A 23,023-nucleotide genomic window follows, 5' to 3' on the forward strand; every position below is an offset into this window, starting at 1 on the left:
GATTTTATATATCGTAGCGAATTATTTTAAACATACTAGTGTATGAAAAATATTTCTTTACAAAAATGCTCTGCAATGTAAATGTTTTTAAGAATACATCCACTCATATATACTGAACAGCTATGTAATAGTAAAGATACTGAATAACATTTGAATAAATACGTAAGAGTGCAGTTAACCAAACACTAAAAAGAAATGTAACCCAGAAGAGTTTTTTTTTTTAAATAATATTTTTATTAATTTTCACATAGATGATAGTCACATACATTTTCCATTCAACAAAATATACAATCTTTTAAAGCCATGAAGGAAGGTAAATTAGTTACTGTGAGAAGTTGGCCTGGCATATGCTGTCCACTAGTTATAGGGGACACCTTGCACCAGTCCAATTCGACTCTTAAGGTGATAGGTTAAAAGACAACCTTTAAAGAAAGCTATCCTAGTGGTAGCTGTGGAGAGCAGCCTTCAGGCTAAGCCGTGAAGGAGTGTTAAGCTTATCGTTTTACCATGGATAACCTCTTGAATGACCAAATGAAAGAGTAGTCCACACAGGTATATATTCAAAATATATGTATGTATTCTAAGAACAAATCCCACTAGTCTCTTGTGAGGCTGGAGGTAAAGATACAATTCAATAAAGCATTTAAACAACAATAAATAGCACTGGAATCACAGGGCCCCAGGGGGGGACCAAACCATATAATAAAAAAGTGGTACAAGAACCACGACAGTTCTGCAGACAGTGCCTAGGGCACTTAGGGTCGCTGGCCCCTTACGAAACCACCCAAGGTAGTGAGGAAGGGTACCCACGGGAGGCGCGTGCAGTGGAAATAGCTGCTATCGGGATCTCTATTATAGCTTATGGAGAATGTCGCGGTTGGAAATTACAAGAATCTAAACACTTCTAGCAGGAGTTCAAGTTCAGCAACTTAGAGTTAAGCTTTTGGAGGGCCCACGCCCACGACAGTAGCGAGGTACCACTGTTACCTGCCCCAGGGAAGCCGGGTGCATAGGTCGTTTTCGAAGTCGGGTCGCAATCTCCTTTTCAATGGAAAAAGGTGAAGAACTGCTGCTGGCGTGAAGCGTCGTCGATGTCGTGCAGATTGAAGATGTAGATCTTGAAGGAAAGAATCTGAAAGCAGAGGGGACAGAGTCTGGGTCACTAGCCAGTGACCAGGAAGTTCAGGAGAAAGAGCCCTTCAATGTCGGGTGTTTTCAGGTTGAAGACGGGTAGCTTGGATCAGCAGCCACGGGGTCCAGGAGGCTTCAAGGAAGGCCAGCTTCTGGAGGGCTACTGTCCCACGAAGGATGAAGGCCGCTGCGGTGTTCGTGACCGGATTGGATCCACTAAGCCTTGGCAACTGCAACCCACGCAAGGATCACTAAACAGCTACGGTGCAGACCCACGAGGTCTGAGCGAGGTCTCCAGCGAGGAGACGGTAGAGCAGGCCTGGAGCAACCAGGGGAGCCCTTTAAAGTAAAGATTGACCTCCGCTAGGGCCCACCAGTCGAGAGACAAGGGACCGCGGGAGGCGGCAATTTGGAGTGCGTAAAGATGAGCCCACGGGTCGCCGCAGCGGGCTGGAGCCTCGTCCTTGGCACAAGTAATGCTGAGAGGTTGGCTCAATGATGGGCCAAAGCACAACTTCCCCACTGGTCGGGTCGTGTGCTGTGCAAGAGGTGGCCGGTGTCCTGGGGTATTGGGGAGCTCGGCACCCACTGGGTCCACGGTGCTGAGCTTTGCTGTGCACACTCACTGGCCTCTGGGATGCTTGGAAACCCACCTCAGGGTAGGCAGAAGTCTTCGATGTCCGTAGGAGCAGCAGAGTTCCAACCGGGTCACTTGCAGAGTTTCAGGTGCCTGCCAAGCAGGGGGGTAACTTCTTTACCCCAAGGGAGATTTCTTCATTCAGCTGTGCGGCAACTCGTCGAAGGTTCAAGTCTTTGAAGTCCAAGATTAATCTGAGGCTCTGGGGACCCTGCACCCACCTTTATCCAGAGATTAGGGGAGTGTCTGTATCAGAGCCTGTACTGCTCGATTTTCCCGGTCTTATTGTGTTGAAGGGTGATTTAGGTGACTTCAGTCTCTTCCCATTCAAGTCTAAGGGTTAGAGTAGTGTATAGAGTCTATTTATTAGGCACTTCGACATGATCCTGTGTTCTTCCCCATAGATCAGGGTTTGCATATACATCCTAGGGGATAGATTCGTTAGCATTAGGGGTAATCTGTTCTGTAGTGAGGGTATTTCATGGAGCCGTGCTGAATTCAGGCCTGGTAGGCCTTAAACGGGAGAGACTCCATCTTTCCTCCTGCTCTGGCAGCTCGGGATGTTTCTAGGTCATAGGCAGTGTTTTAGTTAGGAGGTGTTATTCGCTTGGAGAGAACCGGTTCAGGCCGGCCCTTATCGAAGGATTGTATTTTTCTTCATGCCGAAGACACTACATCAGGCCGGCCGGCTGGGAACGTGTCCTTGGCACGGGGAGGTACAAGAATTTGGTGGGCGGCAGGTTACGGGCTGGAATTTTCCATGAGGAAATGCACGTCTATATTAGTAAAAGTTTGAGGCAGATACTGGCACTTGCTTCTTGTCCATGGGCGGCACCTGGCCGTTAGTAGTAAAGCTGCTACTTATTCCAGGGAAGACAGATGACAAACTTGGAGGTGGAGAAAAAACCGAGAGATAGATATTCCAAAGAGAAGAGAGTAGCCGATGAGGAAGAGGTCCCAGTGACTCGGAGAGGGAGACGGGAGTAAACCCGTGATTGCGGAGGTGTGACTTCCAGGCGAAGCCGAGGCGCAGACGAGAAGGGAACCTAGATGACCATTGAGTGCAGGCTACATACGACCAAGGTGATGTCAACCCCTTACTATTAGAGTGTACAACTTAATCTTTCACTTTTCTTTGCAGGTTATGTGATGTTCCGTGAGTGTGCATGTAATAACTAAATAAAGTATTCAGTTTGTAGTAAAGCAATATGTGCTACGTGTTCTTGTGTAAGAGGGTAACCTATTCTTCTAGTCAGCTGTGACTTAACATGAACAGATGTTAATCCTGATCAGGTAGGTGGTAACTGAATAAGGGAGAAAGGAGCCCTTCGAACTGGGGAACAAGTTGTGCTCAACTAGCTGTCTTTGTGTGATCTGATATATAGTAACACTGATGTCGTGGTAATTATAGGATGAACTCGTGCTAAGGCTGCCGTCTGGGCAGGAAGTCCTGGGTCCATTTGGGACCGCGAGGCTGTGACTGCCGTCTGGGCAGGAAGTCTGTGGCTGCCGTCTGGGCAGGAAGTCCTGGGTCCGTTTGGGACCGCGAGGCTGTGGCTGCCGTCTGGGCAGGAAGTCCTGGGTCCGTTTGGGACCGCGAGGCTGTGGCTGCCGTCTGGGCAGGAAGTCCTGGGTCCGTTTGGGACCGCGAGGCTGTGGCTGCCGTCTGGGCAGGAAGTCCTGGGTCCGTTTGGGACCGCGAGGCTGTGGCTGCCGTCTGGGCAGGAAGTCCTGGGTCCATTTGGGACCGCGAGGCTGTGGCTGCCGTCTGGGCAGGAAGTCCTGGGTCCATTTGGGACCGCGAGGCTGTGACTGCCGTCTGGGCAGGAAGTCTGTGGCTGCCGTCTGGGCAGGAAGTCCTGGGTCCATTTGGGACCGCGAGGCTGTAACTTGTAGGTCTTGGTATATATAGTAGGAATTCCCTGTCCTTAGGTGGTACATATATGTGGTTATTTAGGTGTAAATAGGCCCTAGGGAGGGGGTAACGTTCTGGTTTGGGTTAGAGAGGCTCTGCTGAGCGGGTTCTATCTGATCCGAAAACCCAAGCAGAACATTTGGCGTCACGAACCGTTTACGAAACCTGTGTGCGTTGTGGTTGTCTTGTGTTTGCTTTCGGCGCGTGCGTGGTTTTGTTTGCATTTTATTTTTGTATATTTGTGTGTATAGTTTTTATTTTTCTTCCTTCTTTTCTTCTTTTTCCTTTTTCACGATGTTTTCTAGAAGGTCTAAATCTACTTTTAAGTTGCCCGTTGATATTCTCGGATGGGATTCAACGCCTTATGAAGCCTTGGCCCGTGAGTGGGCTGATTCCACTGGTTTGAGTGAGAATTGGAATTCGTCTTTGGAGCTGGCAGAGCCGGCTGATGTGATTGCTTGTTTGCAGAAGGCACCCGTATCGAAGGGTGAGGAGATTCCCATTTTGGGGCGCAGAGGTTGGATTCTTTTGTCTGCATACAGGATTCTGCATGAGAGATTGTTGAAGTTACAGATATCTCTTAAAGATGTGGAAGCGCACTTTGTTGAGATTCAGAATTCTCATACTTTGTTGCGGTGTCAAAATAAGTTGCTTGCTGATAAACTTGAGACTTACCAAACTATTGCCGAACGGGCGGCTGTGCGAATTGCTCGTTATAAATACAAGAACAGGCGCGGTCGGGTTTCGACGCGAAAGGTGCGTCTGGTCGTGGCGACAGCTGGGCTGGATTGGAATCCTGATGAATGGGATGGTAATATCTGGAACTCGACGGATTCTTGTTCCTCGGGTGAGGAGTCTGCCAAGCGCGAGTCTTCTCGCTCCCGCCATGATTGTAAGTCTGCTTCTCGCACCTTTGATGGTACACCCCGTGATTACGCTCGTTCTTCGAGTGGGATCAATGCTTCTTACACTGATTGTCCCTCTACGAGTACTGATCGGGCTCCTTGTGATGCTCGTCCCGCGGTTTCTGCGCATCCAGTTTTCCGTCGGAAGTTGCAGCAGTCTCCCAATGCTCCGCAGGGTATTTCTTTGGACTGTTTAGAAGACTTTACTCAGCAGGAAATTAGTGACATTTTGCAGCGATTTCGGCAGCGAGCTGGTGAGTCCTTGCTCACATGGATGGTGCGCCTTTATGAACTGGGCGCTGCTGGTATTATGTTGGATACTGGCGATTGTTTAAAGTTCTGTTCCTTGAGTTTGGATTCTACTGTGCAGGATCATTTTCGTAACTATAATGGTGTTGGTCAGATTTCTTTACTCCAATTGGCGACTGAGGGTTGTAATCTAAAATATCCTACTGAATCTGACTGGCCTGTGAATGACAAGCCGTGGTATACTTTGCGTGATGCTGCTCAACGTCTCAAAGAGGAGGTGATGAAAACGGCAATTTTTCTGGGTACTGCTGACAGGTTGCTTGATGGTTCATTGACATCTTCTGTGCGGAACCGTATCATTCGATCTTCCCCTGTTGCTTATAAGCAGGTCATGATGACTTTATTGATTAATCAGACTGGTAACGTATTATCTACGGTTTTGGAATCGGTGCGCCAACTCGGTGAGTTGGGTGAGTGGTTTAAACCTGAACGGCAGTCCCGGCCTGACACTCGTACTCCTGGTGAAAATAAACTTACTAGACGTGATATTTTTTCTGGTCTTCTGGCTGATGGTGTGCGGAGGGAGGATATTGATGGTGAGACTACCGCTCGTTTGTGGGAGCTGTTTCGCAAACGTGGCTTGGATCGAAAGGAGGGTGCCCGGCGTGTTCGGACCACTGAGTGTGATCGTGGTGGTTCTGACGGTAGCGGTGATGACGACCGCCGTGGGCGCTCTGTTCGTCGTGATGATCGACGTTCTGCACATGATGTGTCCCCCCGTCGAGAGAGAGACAGGGAGAGAGAGGGGGAAAGAGAAAGGGGGAGAACTGACTATGTTTACAGCAGACGTAGAGATGATAGGGATCAATCCCCTGAGTTGAGGAGGAGAGAGGATCGTCACAGTTTGGTCGATCGTAACCTGCAGTACAATGCAGAAGATACGAATCCGTTCCGTACTGGGAATGGATATGAACAGGAGGTACCGATACCTAAGAAACGTGAGAGTCTTTATCCTGATCTATCCTGGTACACAGAATGCAGTAAGAATGACTAGGAAATAGGTCAAGCTCCGGTACACAGATGGGCTCACAGAGATAATAGACCCTATGTAGATATTGATATTTATTGGAGACATCGTAATATCCAAAGGGCCCGAGCATTGGTAGATACAGGAGCGGAGGCCACTCTTATTCATGGAAAATCGAAGAAGTTTACAGGTCAGCCTTTTACTATTACCGGATTAGGTGGAAAAGAAACCCCTGCAGTTCAAACTTTGCTTGAAATGAGAATAGGTAGAATTCCTAGAAAAGAGTATTCTGTACTAGTAGTGCCACTTCTAGAATTCATAATTGGGATTGATATTTTGAGAGGAATGACTTTGCATCTAGATGACGGATGTTACCAATTTGGAACAACGCATTATATATCGTCCAGACCTATACGGGTTGGTCGTTTAAGAATGCCCCCCATACAAGTTCCCCATGCGACAAAAGTGGTTTGTCAGAAGCAGTATCGTATTCCAGGTGGTCATGAGGAGATTAGTACCACTATTCAGGAGTTAGTGGATGCAGGAGTCATAACCCCAGTTACTTCTGCTTGGAATAATCCTGTTTGGCCGGTGCGTAAGAGTGATAACTCTTGGCGCATGACCGTTGATTATCGAGAATTGAACAAGCACACACCCTCTTTGACTGTTGCAGTACCGGATGTTATTACACTTATTGAGAGAATCCAAAAGCATCCAGGTACATGGTACGCGTCCATTGATATTGCTAATGCTTTCTTTTCAATTCCGATTGCCCCAGAGTGTCAGGAACAATTCAGTTTTACGTGGAACGGGCGTCAGATGACGTTTAGAAGTCTTCCCCAGGGCTATGTGCATAGTCCTACGATATGTCACCGGCTGGTGGCAGAGCATTTGGCTGAGGTACCGGTTCATCCCCAAATTCAGATGTGTCATTATATTGATGATGTTTTGATCCAAGGCGAAACACAAGAGGAAGTTCAGACCCAATTAGACAGAGTCATTGAGTGCCTGCGTGAGAAAGGTTGGGAAATCAACCCAGATAAATTGCAAGGTCCGTCCCAGGCTGTAAAATTTTTGGGTATTAATTGGCATGAAGGGCACCGTGAAGTGATCCCTCAGGTTAAACAGAAGATTCTTGATTTTGCAGTTCCTAGAAATAGGAAAGAAGCCCAGAGCTTCATTGGTCTGTTTGGCTTTTGGCGCCAGCATATTCCTCATTTGAGTCAAATATTGGCCCCCTTGTACCGGGTCACGCGTAAAAAGAATGCATTTGAATGGGATAAACCACAGCAAGATGCGTTTAGTTTGGCAAAAGAGGCAATTCAACATGCTCTGGATTTATGGCCTGTACGTGATGGTGATGTGGATTTGAATGTGTCTGTACAGGGCCTTTATGCAAATTGGAGTTTGTGGCAGAAACAAGGCAGGAGTAAAGTACCGTTAGGTTTTTGGACCAAAAAGTTACCTGATGCTGGTGAACGTTACACACCCTTTGAGAAACAGTTACTTGCTTGTTATTGGGCTCTGGTTGATACCGAGCAATTGACTTTGGAACATGATATAGTTCTGCGTCCGGAAATTCCTATCATGCAGTGGGTTCTGAGTTCGCCGAAAACTCACCGAATTGGACACGCTCAAGAGGCGAGTGTGATTAAATGGAAATGGTACATACAAGACAGGGCACGTGTGGGCCCGAAAGGAGTTGCTTCTTTACATGAGCAGGTGGCGCGAGTGCCATCGACTGAGACTGAGAGTGAATGTTCCGTACCTTTAGCACAGGAGTCTCCTGTCAAGTGGGGTAAGCCTTTTGATGATTTGTCCGCAGCGGAAAGAAACCATGTTTGGTTCACTGATGGTTCAGCGAGGTTTATAGGGATGACACGGCACTGGAAGGCGGTGTCCTATAATCCGATCACACAGAAATTGTTGAGCACAACTGGTGAAGGTAAAAGCAGCCAATTTGCCGAGCTTTACGCTGTTTACCAAGTTTTGAAACAAGAGTTACCTGGTACATGTCATATTTTCACTGATTCTTGGTCTACTGCCAATGGACTGGCTGTTTGGTTGCCAACTTGGCATTCCCATAATTGGAAGTTACATTCCAAAGAATTATGGGGAAAAGAGTTATGGCAAGAAATTTGGGAGATGCTCCCACAGAGTACTGTTACAATCTTCCATATGGACGCTCACACCCCGATAGATTCTCTTGACAAATTTTTTCATAACATTGCAGATGAGAAGTCTAAAATTGCTGAGGCAGTGGTGGACAGGCAAGATTCTGATATTGCGGGATTGGCGAAATGGGCACACCAGAAGGCAGGACATTTTGGAGAGAAGGCCACTAGCAGGTGGGCTGCTGATCGAGGAATTTATATTCCCTTAGATTTAATCAAAAATGTTATTTTACTCTGCCCCGTTTGTCAGCATATCAGACGGCGTAAGGTGCCCCAAATTGTTAAAGGTCATTTACATCGCGGCAAATTGCCCGCTCAAATTTGGCAGATCGATTACATTGGTCCACTGCCCATGAGTAGGAATTGTCAATATGTTTGCACTATTGTTGATACATACAGTGGCCTGCTGGTAGCCCTTCCCTGTAAGCAAGCTACCCAATTGAATACCATTAAAACATTAGAATTAATTATGATGTACTATGGTGTGCCATTCCAAATTCAATCTGATAATGCATCCCATTTTCGTGGAAGATTGGTACAGGAGTTCTGTGCGGAAAACAATATTGAATGGATATTCCATATCCCCTACTACCCACAGGCCTCGGGCCTGGTGGAGAGATTGAATGGCCTGCTAAAGGACCAGCTGCGTAAGTTAACGGATGACAAGTATAAAAATTGGCGAGACTCTTTGCCCCAAGCACTATTGATTTTGAACAATCGTCCTTTTTTAAATGCTGAATCTCCACTCATGTGTTTGTTTCCCCCGAATGCTGAGGCTATGCCTAATGAAATCAGAGAAACCGTGATGTATTGGGAAATTACTCCCGGAGCTTTGGCTCCATGTAGAGCGACCCCAGGGTCGGCAGGTTTAGACTTGCATGCTATGGATGACATTGTTATAAAAAGTAGAGATCGAGTCATCATAGAGACAGGTGTTGGTGTTCAGATACCACCTGGAAATTTCGGATTGATCGCCCCTAGATCGGGGCTGGCTGTAAAAGGCATTCAGGTGCTTGGAGGAATTATCGACAGTGATTATCAGGGAGAGATTAAGGTGCTCCTGCTGAATAGCAGTGAGATTGACTTACTGATACATCGCACTGACCGAGTGGCTCAATTACTCATAATGCCTGTTTTCAGTGGTGTACTAATGAAAGGCACTGCTCCAACGTTGCTAACTGTACGTGGCCAGAAAGGTTTTGGCTCCACGGATAATCCTGGGGCCAGAGTTTGGGTGCAGTCGCCTAAGAATCCCCCTGAACAAGCAGAGGTCATTGCCACCGGTCAGGATAATACCATTTTGGTTATGAGACCAGGGAAAGATAGCTGGGAAGCGGTCCCGGCTGATAAATGTTATTTACGAGAATGATTAATGCCTGTATTTGGTTCTCTTTCAGATCATTCTTTGGATTGTTGCTGCAGGATGTGTCGGAGCCGGACTGTTTTCGGACTGGTACGACGAGAAAGGAGGGATCCTATCAACCCGGGATGAACTGGGAACCCGAGTGTTGCGTTCCTTCGCTGCATGGGATTCATCATCGAACTTTTGGACCGCACTTGCCAAAAGGGTGACTGACGCCCCTCACTTCTGTTTGACACCGATGAGATCTGTCCATGACATTCTGGCGACCTGCCTGGTTGCTGTCCCCGCCTCATTAGAAACTTTAACTCATATTTTTAATGTCTCGAAGGCCCGTCCCAATATTCTCCTGGGTGATTTTGCTACCCATGTATATTGCCCCCTATGTATTGAATTGCCGAACGAGCAAACCCCTATCCAGTCCCAAATACTTACTTATAATATCACACAAGGTGATTTGTGCTTCTTTCTTACGTGTAATCCTAGTGCGATCTCTGAATGTCTACGCCTCAAACTAAAAGGCGCCACTTCATTTACCGCTCACGAACGGACTTTGTGCTTTCAAAGGACACCGACCACATGTGTTTCAGTTCAGAACAATATGACTTGTAATAGTTTGGTAGTTACCCCCAGTCACTATCGCACGATGTTACTACCTGCCGGATGGCTTTTCTCATGTGGTAATACTTCCTGGCCATTTGTCCCTGCAAACATTTCCGGAGGCCCTTGTGCCATTACGAGACTCAGTTTGTTGATGTTTGCATCACACCCGAATGCCAACTCTCGTGTGCTTCGAGATACTGTAATGTTACAGGAGGATTGTGACCCATCTTTGCATTTATATTCCAAGTCTGAATACCTTAGCTTAGCTGTTTCAATTATTGGTGTTCCTGCTTTGGCGGTTTATAATGCCAAATCTATTGGGAAAATGGCCTGCTGGATGGTGAAATCTATTAATCATACTTCTACAATTTTGTCTGACATGCTATTAGACGCCCAGGGTGAACGTAGGGCCATTTTGCAAAATAGAGCAGCCATTGATTATCTTTTGCTTAAACATGGACATGATTGCTCGGACTTCGAAGGTCTCTGTTGTTTTAACTTGTCTGACCATACACAATCCATTCGTGCTCACATCGACAAGTTGCGTGACTTAACAGAAGAAGTTAGAAAACACATTGACCAGGGCTGGTTTGACTGGCTCTTTAATTGGTTACCTGATATACACGCGCTACGCCAAATATTAGGTGGTATTTTGATTGCTGTTGCTGTTTTGATTTCTATCTGTTGCTTTATTCAGTGTATTCCTTCATTATTTCAATTCTGCACACTTGGTACTAGACATAGATCAGTTAGCTTTGTTTCATATTATTCTTCCACAGATGTTAGCTCCATTTAATGAATGTATAATAGACTGAAGTCAAGGGTGAAATGTACTGCTCGATTTTCCCGGTCTTATTGTGTTGAAGGGTGATTTAGGTGACTTCAGTCTCTTCCCATTCAAGTCTAAGGGTTAGAGTAGTGTATAGAGTCTATTTATTAGGCACTTCGACATGATCCTGTGTTCTTCCCCATAGATCAGGGTTTGCATATACATCCTAGGGGATAGATTCGTTAGCATTAGGGGTAATCTGTTCTGTAGTGAGGGTATTTCATGGAGCCGTGCTGAATTCAGGCCTGGTAGGCCTTAAACGGGAGAGACTCCATCTTTCCTCCTGCTCTGGCAGCTCGGGATGTTTCTAGGTCATAGGCAGTGTTTTAGTTAGGAGGTGTTATTCGCTTGGAGAGAACCGGTTCAGGCCGGCCCTTATCGAAGGATTGTATTTTTCTTCATGCCGAAGACACTACATCAGGCCGGCCGGCTGGGAACGTGTCCTTGGCACGGGGAGGTACAAGAATTTGGTGGGCGGCAGGTTACGGGCTGGAATTTTCCATGAGGAAATGCACGTCTATATTAGTAAAAGTTTGAGGCAGATACTGGCACTTGCTTCTTGTCCATGGGCGGCACCTGGCCGTTAGTAGTAAAGCTGCTACTTATTCCAGGGAAGACAGATGACAAACTTGGAGGTGGAGAAAAAACCGAGAGATAGATATTCCAAAGAGAAGAGAGTAGCCGATGAGGAAGAGGTCCCAGTGACTCGGAGAGGGAGACGGGAGTAAACCCGTGATTGCGGAGGTGTGACTTCCAGGCGAAGCCGAGGCGCAGACGAGAAGGGAACCTAGATGACCATTGAGTGCAGGCTACATACGACCAAGGTGATGTCAACCCCTTACTATTAGAGTGTACAACTTAATCTTTCACTTTTCTTTGCAGGTTATGTGATGTTCCGTGAGTGTGCATGTAATAACTAAATAAAGTATTCAGTTTGTAGTAAAGCAATATGTGCTACGTGTTCTTGTGTAAGAGGGTAACCTATTCTTCTAGTCAGCTGTGACTTAACATGAACAGATGTTAATCCTGATCAGGTAGGTGGTAACTGAATAAGGGAGAAAGGAGCCCTTCGAACTGGGGAACAAGTTGTGCTCAACTAGCTGTCTTTGTGTGATCTGATATATAGTAACACTGATGTCGTGGTAATTATAGGATGAACTCGTGCTAAGGCTGCCGTCTGGGCAGGAAGTCCTGGGTCCATTTGGGACCGCGAGGCTGTGACTGCCGTCTGGGCAGGAAGTCTGTGGCTGCCGTCTGGGCAGGAAGTCCTGGGTCCGTTTGGGACCGCGAGGCTGTGGCTGCCGTCTGGGCAGGAAGTCCTGGGTCCGTTTGGGACCGCGAGGCTGTGGCTGCCGTCTGGGCAGGAAGTCCTGGGTCCGTTTGGGACCGCGAGGCTGTGGCTGCCGTCTGGGCAGGAAGTCCTGGGTCCGTTTGGGACCGCGAGGCTGTGGCTGCCGTCTGGGCAGGAAGTCCTGGGTCCATTTGGGACCGCGAGGCTGTGGCTGCCGTCTGGGCAGGAAGTCCTGGGTCTATTTGGGACCGCCAGGCTGTGACTGCCGTCAGTGCAGGAAGTCTGTGGCTGCCGTCTGGGCAGGAAGTCCTGGGTCCATTTGGGACCGCGAGGCTGTAACTTGTAGGTCTTGGTATATATAGTAGGAATTCCCTGTCCTTAGGTGGTACATATATGTGGTTATTTAGGTGTAAATAGGCCCTAGGGAGGGGGTAACGTTCTGGTTTGGGTTAGAGAGGCTCTGCTGAGCGGGTTCTATCTGATCCGAAAACCCAAGCAGAACAGAGCCCACCAATGAAAGTTGAGGTGGAAAAGGGTGGCTACACCCTCTCCCCTTTGTGTGTTTTCCCACCTGGGCAGTGGACAGGATGCCCCTGAACCGGTTCTAGGCGGTGTATGCAGAAGTAGGCACTGGAGAAGCCTACGTGCAAGTTTGAAAGACATCCTATGGTGCACCCACCCAGTTCCTATCCACATAGTCTGTCTGGGGAGGTGGGAACACCTCCCTGCAACAAGATCCCTATTGTCCAGCTGCCGTGGCTGGAGTTCTGCCCAGCAACAGGCAGCCAGAGTCGTGTGGGTGGCGGGTAGCATCCATTTTGTACTACGTGTGCACTTTTAAATTGGTGTCTAAAATCTGCCGCTTTTACCATATCACCCCTCTAGCAGGGGGGAATCATGCCCTCACTCCCATGGCTGGATTGGGGCTATGATTCCTCGATGTTTGACAGCAAACATGACATGGTTCTGTGCAGCCACTCTAGTTATCACGCTATCGCGATTACTTATAATGCGGTTAAGAGTATATGGTATGGCTGCACTACAAACAACCCAGCAATAGTTTTAAAGAAGGTTGCAGAGGGGCCCTACTCGGGTAGGGGATCCCCCTCACACACATCTCAGCACCCTGCCTTGTAGGATTAGCAAGGCCTGTGTTGTATTTAGGTGGGATACAGGATACCTATATTCCTGTAAGGGGTGCAAGCACCACCTTACCCAGACTACAGTAGTGGTCTGGTGGTGTCAGTTTGTATGGCTGTCCCAGGGGTGGCACAATAAGTGCTGCAGCCCCTGAGGGACCCATGCCTTGGGTACCTAGGGTACCATCTACAAGGGGTTGATAGGGTGTCCTCAGTATCCAATTGGCATGTACCTAGGGTACTCACATTAGTTTAGAGAGGAAGCAGATAGGCTGGGGTCCTGGATAGCAGGGCCACAGCCTGGCTAGAGTCAGAAAACAGTCAAAACATCAGCAAAAAGTTGGGGTCAACTATGCAGTCGATTCCACTCTCCTACAGTTACAATCATAATATGTCCATGTGTCGCTCTCCAGTTTGCTGCATTTCCATTTCCCCCGATGGGGAAACACATAGGTGTCCTCGGAAAGCATTCCACTTGCTCCATTTCTTGTCCCATTTCTTTGGACACCCTCTTATTTTGAATACTTCCTTCTCCACTACCATACATTTATCCAGTTCTCTTGCCCACGTTCGGGGAGAAGACCTGTCCACCGCCCCCCCCACTTTTTCGCGATCTCCCATTTAACTAAGGTGTAGCCTAGTGTGGTCAGTTGCTGTTCTATCTCCGTTAGGTCAGTTGGCTCCCATATGTTAAGAAGACCCAATCGCGGCGCAAGGGTAATCTCTTTTCTCAATGCATTCTGGATGTGTCTCGTGGCCCCCTCCCATATTGGTCGCACCTCTGGGCAGTCCCATATAATATGATAAAGGGTTGCATCTTGCTGGCATCCCCGGAGGCAGAGCGCCTCCGCCCTGGAGCCTATCTTTGCTAGGATTACCCCGGTCAGATAAGATCTATGTAAAATTTTGAGTTGGATTAGACGAAGACGAAGGATAATTGCAGCATTAGTGCTGCTTGCCAGTCTGCATCGTCAATGGGCCCCAGGTCCCTTTGCCATTTCAATCGAAGTTTGTGAAACGTGTCCGGTAAGTTGTTACATAATTTTCTGTAGGTCAATGATACGGCTTTGGTGAGCAGCGGTTCATCAAGTAGCCGATCCTCCAAGGAGGCCGACTCTGGTAGGTCACTCACGTCGGGAAGAGCTGTGGTAAGGGCATGTCTAATTTGTAGGTATCTAAATACCTCTCCCTCGGCCATGTCATATTTATCTCTCAACTCCCCAAACTTAAGGATTGCACCCTTCTTCACAAGGTCCCCGATGGTGGATATCCCAATAATATACCATTTGTCACATCCGGGCTGATAACACAGAAGTCCCAGTCTATTGGTATACCACAGTGGTGTGGCTTTGGTGAGGACATTCGACCAACCGAGATGAGAGTTTGCCTGTTGCCAAATTGCAATTGTATGGGTTGTGGGGCAAAAATACTGTCCTTTGCGTACAACGCCCCCAAGTAACCCGCTCTTCCAGTTTGGTACCTGTCCAGCAGATAGGCTGGATCAATAGGGGAGCGAAACATCCAATGATTCACCACCATTAGTTGCGATGCCCAATAGTATAGTCGAATGTGCGGGAGGGCAATGCATCCGTCATACCATCTCTTTGTTAGTTTGCTCAACGCTATGCCAGGGGATCTACCATCCCATAGTAACGTCCTGACTTCACTCTGCACCCCTGAGAAGTAGGCAACTGGGACTCGGTGGAGACAGTTCTGAAGGATATAGAGGAAGCGTGGAAGGGCTAGCATCTTAAAAAGAGCCGCTCGACCCAGCAAAGAGGGGAGCAGAGACCTCCAGGGTTTAACATCCACAGAAGACAGTTTTAAAGTAATATTTCAAGTCATAGCTTGTGTTGCTGATTAAACTTTAAGATTAGTAAATCACAAGCATGGCTAATCTACTGTAATTTCCTTAGTATGGCACCAATTGCTTTTTGACCATCATCTGTATTATTTATTTAAAAAAACACGATAACCACCCTTTTCACCAACGCCCACAGCTGGCACCTCAAAATGACCAAAAATAAAGTAACAAAATACATATAAAATTCCTATGCTCTCCTGTACGATGAGCTGGTCAAGGGATCATAACATCAACAAAATATGTGTCTGCACTTTAAAAGGTAGGTCCTGCCATTCCAAGACAGCCTTCCCCACTACCACATGGCTACGCATCCCCTATCCCCGCTTGTCAATGTCAATCAAAACAGAGCCCGTACACTTAACAGAGAGGAGCTCAAGATTTGTAACAGTTGGGGGGAGGAGCCAAGATGGCGACCAGGACGGCAGCGTAGACTCCCGGCTCCGTGAACCTCCGCATCCCGCACGGATATCCTGCATGAGATCCTCAGCCTGCGCTACGCGCTCGTATTTGTGAATGAGAGTGGCAACCGACCGTGTGACTCCAAAGTTTCTGGCGGCGGTACCGCCGGAGAAATGTGCCTTTGAAATTTGCGGCCCGTGCAGCCCTGGAGCCAGGACCTCGAGTGGACGCCTTGGCCGGGTGGCAGTTCAACAACAGCGGCCTGTGGTGACTGGGTGGAGTCGGACCACCGGAGCGGTGCACACCTCGGCCTACATTTCGCCGTGGTCGTTCCTACCGCTAAGCGTAGCGGACCGAGTGCATGCCCGGGGTGGCAATTCTGAGATTCTCCGGTGATTGCCCCTGCCTTTGACGGTGAGCTGCCCGGACGCCGCCCGTAACTCGCCCTGATTCTTGCGGGCTGCTCCCGGATTTTCGCGGGCGCTGGTCCGTGGTGGGGACGACTGTTGCCCGTGACCACACAACGGATAATTTTTGCCTGCCCCCGGAACCCTGTTTCCAGCGACGTGGACCTTGAGGCGCTTGTCCCTGGGTCCCGGTCCCAATACGGGTCGGGCCTACCCGGCGGCCATCTTGTTATGATGAAGCCTACCATCCTGTCCACCGGGTCATGGCAGGATTGGGAGTGTGTGACTTTTGGGAGTGTGGCGGAGCGATCGCAGAGAGCTGTGCTGGGGTACGGCGACCTCCTCGAGGCTCTCGGTGCCCTTCATTCCACCTTGGTTCATGGCATCGGGGTCTTGGGGAGTAAGCTCGATGGTGTGGCATCAGCGTCGGGACAGTTGCGGCCTGCCTGTCCTCAGGTACACAGGGACTTCCCACACTGCACACAGGAGGACAATGTCGCGGCCACCCCTGAGATTAGTGAACAGCTGGAAACTCCGGACAGTATGCTTCCGTGTGATCGGCTGGCTGTGGGTCTGATCTGTTCCGGAGGTATTGGACCTGAGTGGGAGGTGGTGGCCTCGTCCCGTGCACGGCCTCCGGCGACCCAGGGAAAATTCAAGCAACAGTTGTCTACTTTGGCTGATTCCGCCTTCCTGGACCTTGTGTGCAGTGCAGATCCTGGGGCAACACTGAGAAAGACGTCCCTCCATGATGCGGACTGTGTTGGTACTCAGAGACTTCCACCCCACCTGTGTGCGTCGCTTCCCGGTCGTTTTTGGACACTCCTTTACCTTGTAACATTGGACATGGCGCTGGGTCGAGGGGTATGCATGGGCAGATTTGCAAAGAGTGGTCAAGGATAAGGCTGATCCTTCAGGGGTTGCGTGCTCTCATGGCATAGCTATTAGTATAATTGGTGCATAATGCTCCCCATCTTTCTTTGACATGGTCGATTTTGTGCTGCTTACTGTTTGCCTTGGGGAAAACTTACCGTGCGGGAGGGAGAAGCTGGGGGCATGTTTTGAAGGCCCCCCTCCAGTTTATTAATACTCTCTCTACCCCCCCGTCTGGTGGGGTTCTTTTCTTACTCCCCTTTCTCTGTTCTTCTATATTTCGGGTCTGGTTCCAGGGCGACAGGCACACTGCTGGGGGGGGGGGGGGGCCGTACTCATCTGCAGAGGTGCAGGGTTGGGGAAGGGGATTCTTTAGTCTTTACCCTTTTTTTCCATGGCCTCCTTTTTCTTCTCTGATTCTTCTTTGTTTTTCTTTTCTGGGATCAGCGTGGTACAACTCCTTTGTTGTGAATCACTGCTTTTTCATGTGTGCCACAATTTCCGGGGTGTTTTCTGGGCTTTAGGGCATGGGACTGCAGGCGCAACTGGTCATGATACTTCTCTACATCCTGCACTTCCTGTTTTAGCGCCATTGACTCGATAGATTGCCGTTTATTGTTTACGTTTGTTATTCTGCCTGCCATTTTTCGCTGCTGGGAAATTGTTTGGCACCTGATCCTTTCGTCTTTCCCTATTATAAAATGAAAGCCTTCTTAATTCTGGTGTCCTACTTGCGCCATTCACTGGCCGAGAATATATTAGCATGGAGATTCTGCTCCCCGAGGTTCTGCCTGTGTTAACATTGGATCTCTGTTGCTTTGACTGCTTAGCGGCCGGCCCCGGGGGGTTGTAGGCCCATACTTGTTATTGGTTGAAATGCTAATAAAGGTTTTTCAAAAAAAAAAAAAAAAAAGATTTGTAACAGTTGATGATTCAGTGCGGTTTATGTCACTTTATAGTAAAGTTGACTCCCCAGTGAACGTATTTCAATATATTCACCAATCTTTACTACAATAAAAAGCAATGGCAAACCCAATAAGTCTGGCGGTGACTGACAGTGTTATTTACAGCTTTGCCAATGTTTTTGTGATGTTTTACGTAAATATTCTAATTACAAAAATAAAAGACACATACTTTTTCAAAAAAGCCCATTGCCCCACCAGTCCCTGGAAGTGAATGGGACTGCTTTCTCTGTATGTAACAACACTATGCTTGGGCAGGATGGAATTACCCACACAAAACAGGAACCAGAAGCTGAAGAGGGTTCACTCGCGGCACCATGTAGTGTGTTGTGGTGGGAAGAAGCAAAATGTGAATTACACTATGGCAAACCAATGGATGAATAGGACTTAGAAGGAACGGAGCTAGCGGTAACCCTCTGGGACAGCACCGGATTATCAGTTACCCTTTGTGTTAATAGGTGATAAGTTCAAATTCACCCTATGTGTGCGCTCTCGACTGGTACCCGCTAACACAATACCTCCCCAACCACTGGGGCAATATAGGAACATAAACAGCAAAAGGCGCACCACAATCTCAAATTAAGTCAAAATCAGTCCATATACATCCAATTTTTCTTTTCCAAAATGATCTTCTTTATTTTTCATATGTTAAAATGACATTTAAGAACAGCCAAAGCAGCCGACGCGTTTCGTCCACTTGGGACTTCTTCAGGGCTGCAAAGTGTACATATAAAACAATGTATGAATACAATGAATACCCACATACAATATATACAAAACAAACAACATTATTATAAATCTCAGACAAATACACATAAAGTACTAATGAGACGGAAGACAGAGGACAATAATAAACTAAGCATATCAGGACATAAACAATTAAAAACAAGGTTATAAGTCAGTTAATTCTTGCTATTGATTTGTATTCAATAGTTTTCGGTATCAGTAAGTGATCAACTCTATGGCATGTTTCCGAGTGAGTAGGAATTATAAAACTGCACAATTGTGTGATGCGACTGGTTTTTAGAAAATTGCATAAGCCATCGTTAGTTGGGTCAGAAGGGATAAGAGTAGCTATCAACAGGCTCAGAGTGGTGTCACCGGAAGTGACAAGAGAAAAAGAAGAAGGCGGTTCAAAGATATACCCACCGTGAGAGATAATACATCTGTTTATGTCATTCTTGCTTGAGAATTTAGGAATATCACTCAGAGTCACTAGAAAAGTTCAAAAATGGAGGAGCATTACTCAGCGTAGTGTTCTAATATTTGCAGAGTGTCAAAGGTACATTTTATGTAATGATAGCCTAAAGCTTTAGGCAAAAAGTGGAGTACAAAATCTATCAAAGGGTTCATTCAAAGTCACTGAGAAAGGTCAAAAAAAAAAAAAAAAAAAAAAAAAAAATATATATATATATAGAGGGTCAAACCTCAACGTAATTGTAACAATCACAGTGAGCGAAGGCACATAACGTGGCAGTTGTCAAAATTCCGCGTTATGGATTCATACATAATTACCACACAGAAATGCATATCGGCATCAACATTTAGTCTTTCCAGAACAGCAGGGGATAAGGTTAACTTAATCGAAAAAGATGAGTAGTTGATACTAAAAATTCATATGCAAAATACATAGTCATCTGTGGTCGGACTAAGTTGTTCTTAAATCTCATGATCTCTACAGGAAATAATGCATTTCAGATTCTGTGTTATGCCCCATTTCCACACATCGGAGCCTACATATCCAACCTGCCTCGTTGCGTCTCAATTCTAACTCCCTATTCCCTCCTCTGGGGGATGGTTGTATATGATCTATCCCAAAGAACCACAGTTCATTTGGCTTGTGCCCTTTGTCCTGGATGTGTGTAGTAAGGGGATACTTGGAATCACCTTTTACTGCCGCTCTTAGGTGTTCCTGTATTCTGGTCTTAAGTTCCCTTTTTGTGCTGCCTACATAAATGGTGTTACATGGACAGCCTAGGATGTATGTTACAAAAGTTGTTTTGCACGTAATGGTGTGCTTGATCTTATGTGTTTTATCAGTGTTGTATCTGAACGTACGTGTTTTGTTTCTTCCCAGTTTGCAGACATTACATTTCATACATGTAAAGAAGCCCCCGTTGCCCTCTGTCAGCCAGTTTGGAATGGGTTTTTTAACTCGAAATGTATTCGATACACATATTGGCATTCGTATTTTATTTTGCTGAAAAAGATCTCATGTGTTATGTACACATCACAAATCATTAGGACCTATAGCCTCCGGTGTACTTCACCTGTAGTTGTTTCAAATACCACCGACATTGGCCATCTTTCATGAAACGCAACACTATATTCACTTCTTTTGGTAGCAAGCTCTGGCTGATTTTTATACACTCGGTTTGTACCATAGGGAAGACCAGTTTTCTGTTTTTATTTTGACATATCTCCTCAGTCAACCGGTTTCTCTTCTCCGATCTTGCATGCATGTAAAAAGTGATATTTTTATCTAAGGATTAGCTTATACGGCAAGTTAAGACTCCCAGAACCCGCCCAGTCCATAATGGCGACTGTTTTGCTCACGTCTACATGCTTTACGTGTGCGTAATAGGCGAGTCTTTTTTGATTAATGACTAAACTCATATTAGGAGTTGAGACTCATAGAATTTGCCCGCTTCAAAATGGCGGCTGATTTGCCCGTTTTTAGGCATATACGGAGTTTTGTTTAATCTGTATTAACAATCTCCTTTTTATGAGTTAGCATGCAACTAGGTGTACGGCAATGGTTATTGTGCCGTCCGCCATTACATTATACCTTCAATGGCAATATCGTCTTTTTTTCAAACCCTGTCGACATTAGCAGGTCGTTTACTTTTTTACCCTTCCAAGATGGCCACTATGTTTATAATACTTTCCTGTTCCAAAATGGCGGCTGATTTGCCCGTTCTTAGGCTCATACGGAGTGTTGTTTACTCTTTATTGATATACCCCCTTTTTTTTTTTTTTGAGTTATCATGCAACTGATGCACGGCAATGGATATGGGTGCCGTCCGCTATTATATTATATTATCAATTGTAATATCGTCCTTTTTCCTTTTTTTCAAATCCTCTCGATATTAGCAGGCTGATTAATATGCACCCTTCCAAAATGGCCACTGTGTTCACATGCAACTTCTAGTTAATTCACCGTGATGCAAATCCCGGTTACGAAGCAGTGACCCAGGTGTTCGGAGTTTACATGGGGTCAATTACTATATAAACACACGAGCAGGAGTTTCGGGTGTTACGGAATACCTGAGGATTACAATCAAGGACCCGAAGGATGCGGAATCGGGTAGGTGCCTTGGAAGTTTGGACAAACGCTTTTTTTGAGCATTTAGAAATAGCCTAACTTAGCAGTATTTGGCAAACTCAAAAAACTTTCATTGAGCTTGCTTTTTAGGATTGATGGCACTCTAGCAATAAAACCCCTTAGATATATGTTAAGGGTTAGATCCTCTGTCTGTTTGATACAAGGAATATACTTTTATTCATTATCTATTAATCATATAACGGTTGGTGTTAAATACTGTTTGGACACTTATGGTAAGACTATACAATCTAAAGATAGGTTGCTCGCAATATTTGATTGTCCTATTTTGGTCACCCTTATAACGTTTTTGCCCAGATTTATTACATTTTTTATCCCCATCCTAGATTTACCTATACATAATACTGTGAATGGGTTAGTTGAATCCATTTGAAAACGCAACTATTGATTTTAATCATTAGTTTATTGTGTTTTCATCTTAGGCATTCTAAAGATTCGGGATCCCACTATATCATTGGTTTTTACTTAATTGGACGCTTGATTCTTAAAAAGAAGGGACGCGCATTTGCTACCCATCGACACCAGACCACTATTCTATTTGACATACGCATTATCCATGTAAGTACAGATACCCCTAAGGGGTTTGCTTTATTTTCTCTTAGCCCCTATGTACTTTGGTACAGTGAACTCGCCTTTTGGGGGCTTACTTGTGACATTGGAATTAGTGTCTATATGTTCACTTATTTGCGCTATTGATTCTTGTATATGACCCCTCGCTAAGCTGTATACTCCACTTCCTGTTTAAATCCTCAGGTTATCATTAAAATAAGATGTATCTTTGTCACTCTGGTTTCTGCGAATATTAAAACATTACGTTGAGGTTTGACCCTCTATATATATTTTTTTTTTTTTTTTTTTTTTGACCTTTCTCAGTGACTTTGAATGAACCCTTTGATAGATTTTGTACTCCACTTTTTGCCTAAAGCTTTAGGCTATCATTACATAAAATGTACCTTTGACACTCTGCAAATATTAGAACACTACGCTGAGTAATGCTCCTCCATTTTTGACCTTTTCTAGTGACTCTGAGTGATATTCCTAAATTCTCAAGCAAGAATGACATAAACAGATGTATTATCTCTCACGGTGGGTATATCTTTGAACCGCCTTCTTCTTTTTCTCTTGTCACTTCCGGTGACACCACTCTGAGCCTGTTGATAGCTACTCTTATCCCTTCTGACCCAACTAACGATGGCTTATGCAATTTTCTAAAAACCAGTCGCATCACACAATTGTGCAGTTTTATAATTCCTACTCACTCGGAAACATGCCATAGAGTTGATCACTTACTGATACCGAAAACTATTGAATACAAATCAATAGCAAGAATTAACTGACTTATAACCTTGTTTTTAATTGTTTATGTCCTGATATGCTTAGTTTATTATTGTCCTCTGTCTTCCGTCTCATTAGTACTTTATGTGTATTTGTCTGAGATTTATAATAATGTTGTTTGTTTTGTATATATTGTATGTGGGTATTCATTGTATTCATACATTGTTTTATATGTACACTTTGCAGCCCTGAAGAAGTCCCAAGTGGACGAAACGCGTCGGCTGCTTTGGCTGTTCTTAAATGTCATTTTAACATATGAAAAATAAAGAAGATCATTTTGGAAAAGAAAAATTGGATGTATATGGACTGATTTTGACTTAATTTGAGATTGTGGTGCGCCTTTTGCTGTTTATGTTCCAATGGATGAATAGGGTTGTCTGAAATCCACTATAAGTAATTATCTTACACATATATTTTTTGTAAAATCAAAAAAGGTATTGCCTAACGTCAGAGCTAAAAAAAAAAAAAAAAAAATCATATTTCGTAGACATTGAAATATATTTAGGATGTCAATCATGAAAATTCAAACGGCTGCAGAAAGAGTGCAATAATCAAATGCTGCTTTTTTATGCTGTTTTAT

At 45.8% G+C, this 23,023-nt stretch overlaps 1 protein-coding gene and 1 long non-coding RNA gene across 3 annotated transcripts in view; one reads left to right on the forward strand and one right to left on the reverse strand.

Moving 5' to 3' along the window:
* ZFAND4 (zinc finger AN1-type containing 4) overlaps positions 1 to 23,023 on the reverse strand; it is a 242,021-nt gene that overhangs the window by 214,618 nt on the left and 4,380 nt on the right. The gene's annotated exons all lie outside the window — the stretch shown is intronic.
* Positions 1 to 23,023, forward strand: part of LOC146867172 (uncharacterized) — a 245,473-nt gene that overhangs the window by 174,527 nt on the left and 47,923 nt on the right. The gene's annotated exons all lie outside the window — the stretch shown is intronic.

The sequence above is a fragment of the Triturus cristatus genome, chromosome 1_2, assembly GCF_964204655.1.
Source record: "Triturus cristatus chromosome 1_2, aTriCri1.1, whole genome shotgun sequence".
NCBI classification, from domain to species: domain Eukaryota; kingdom Metazoa; phylum Chordata; class Amphibia; order Caudata; family Salamandridae; genus Triturus; species Triturus cristatus.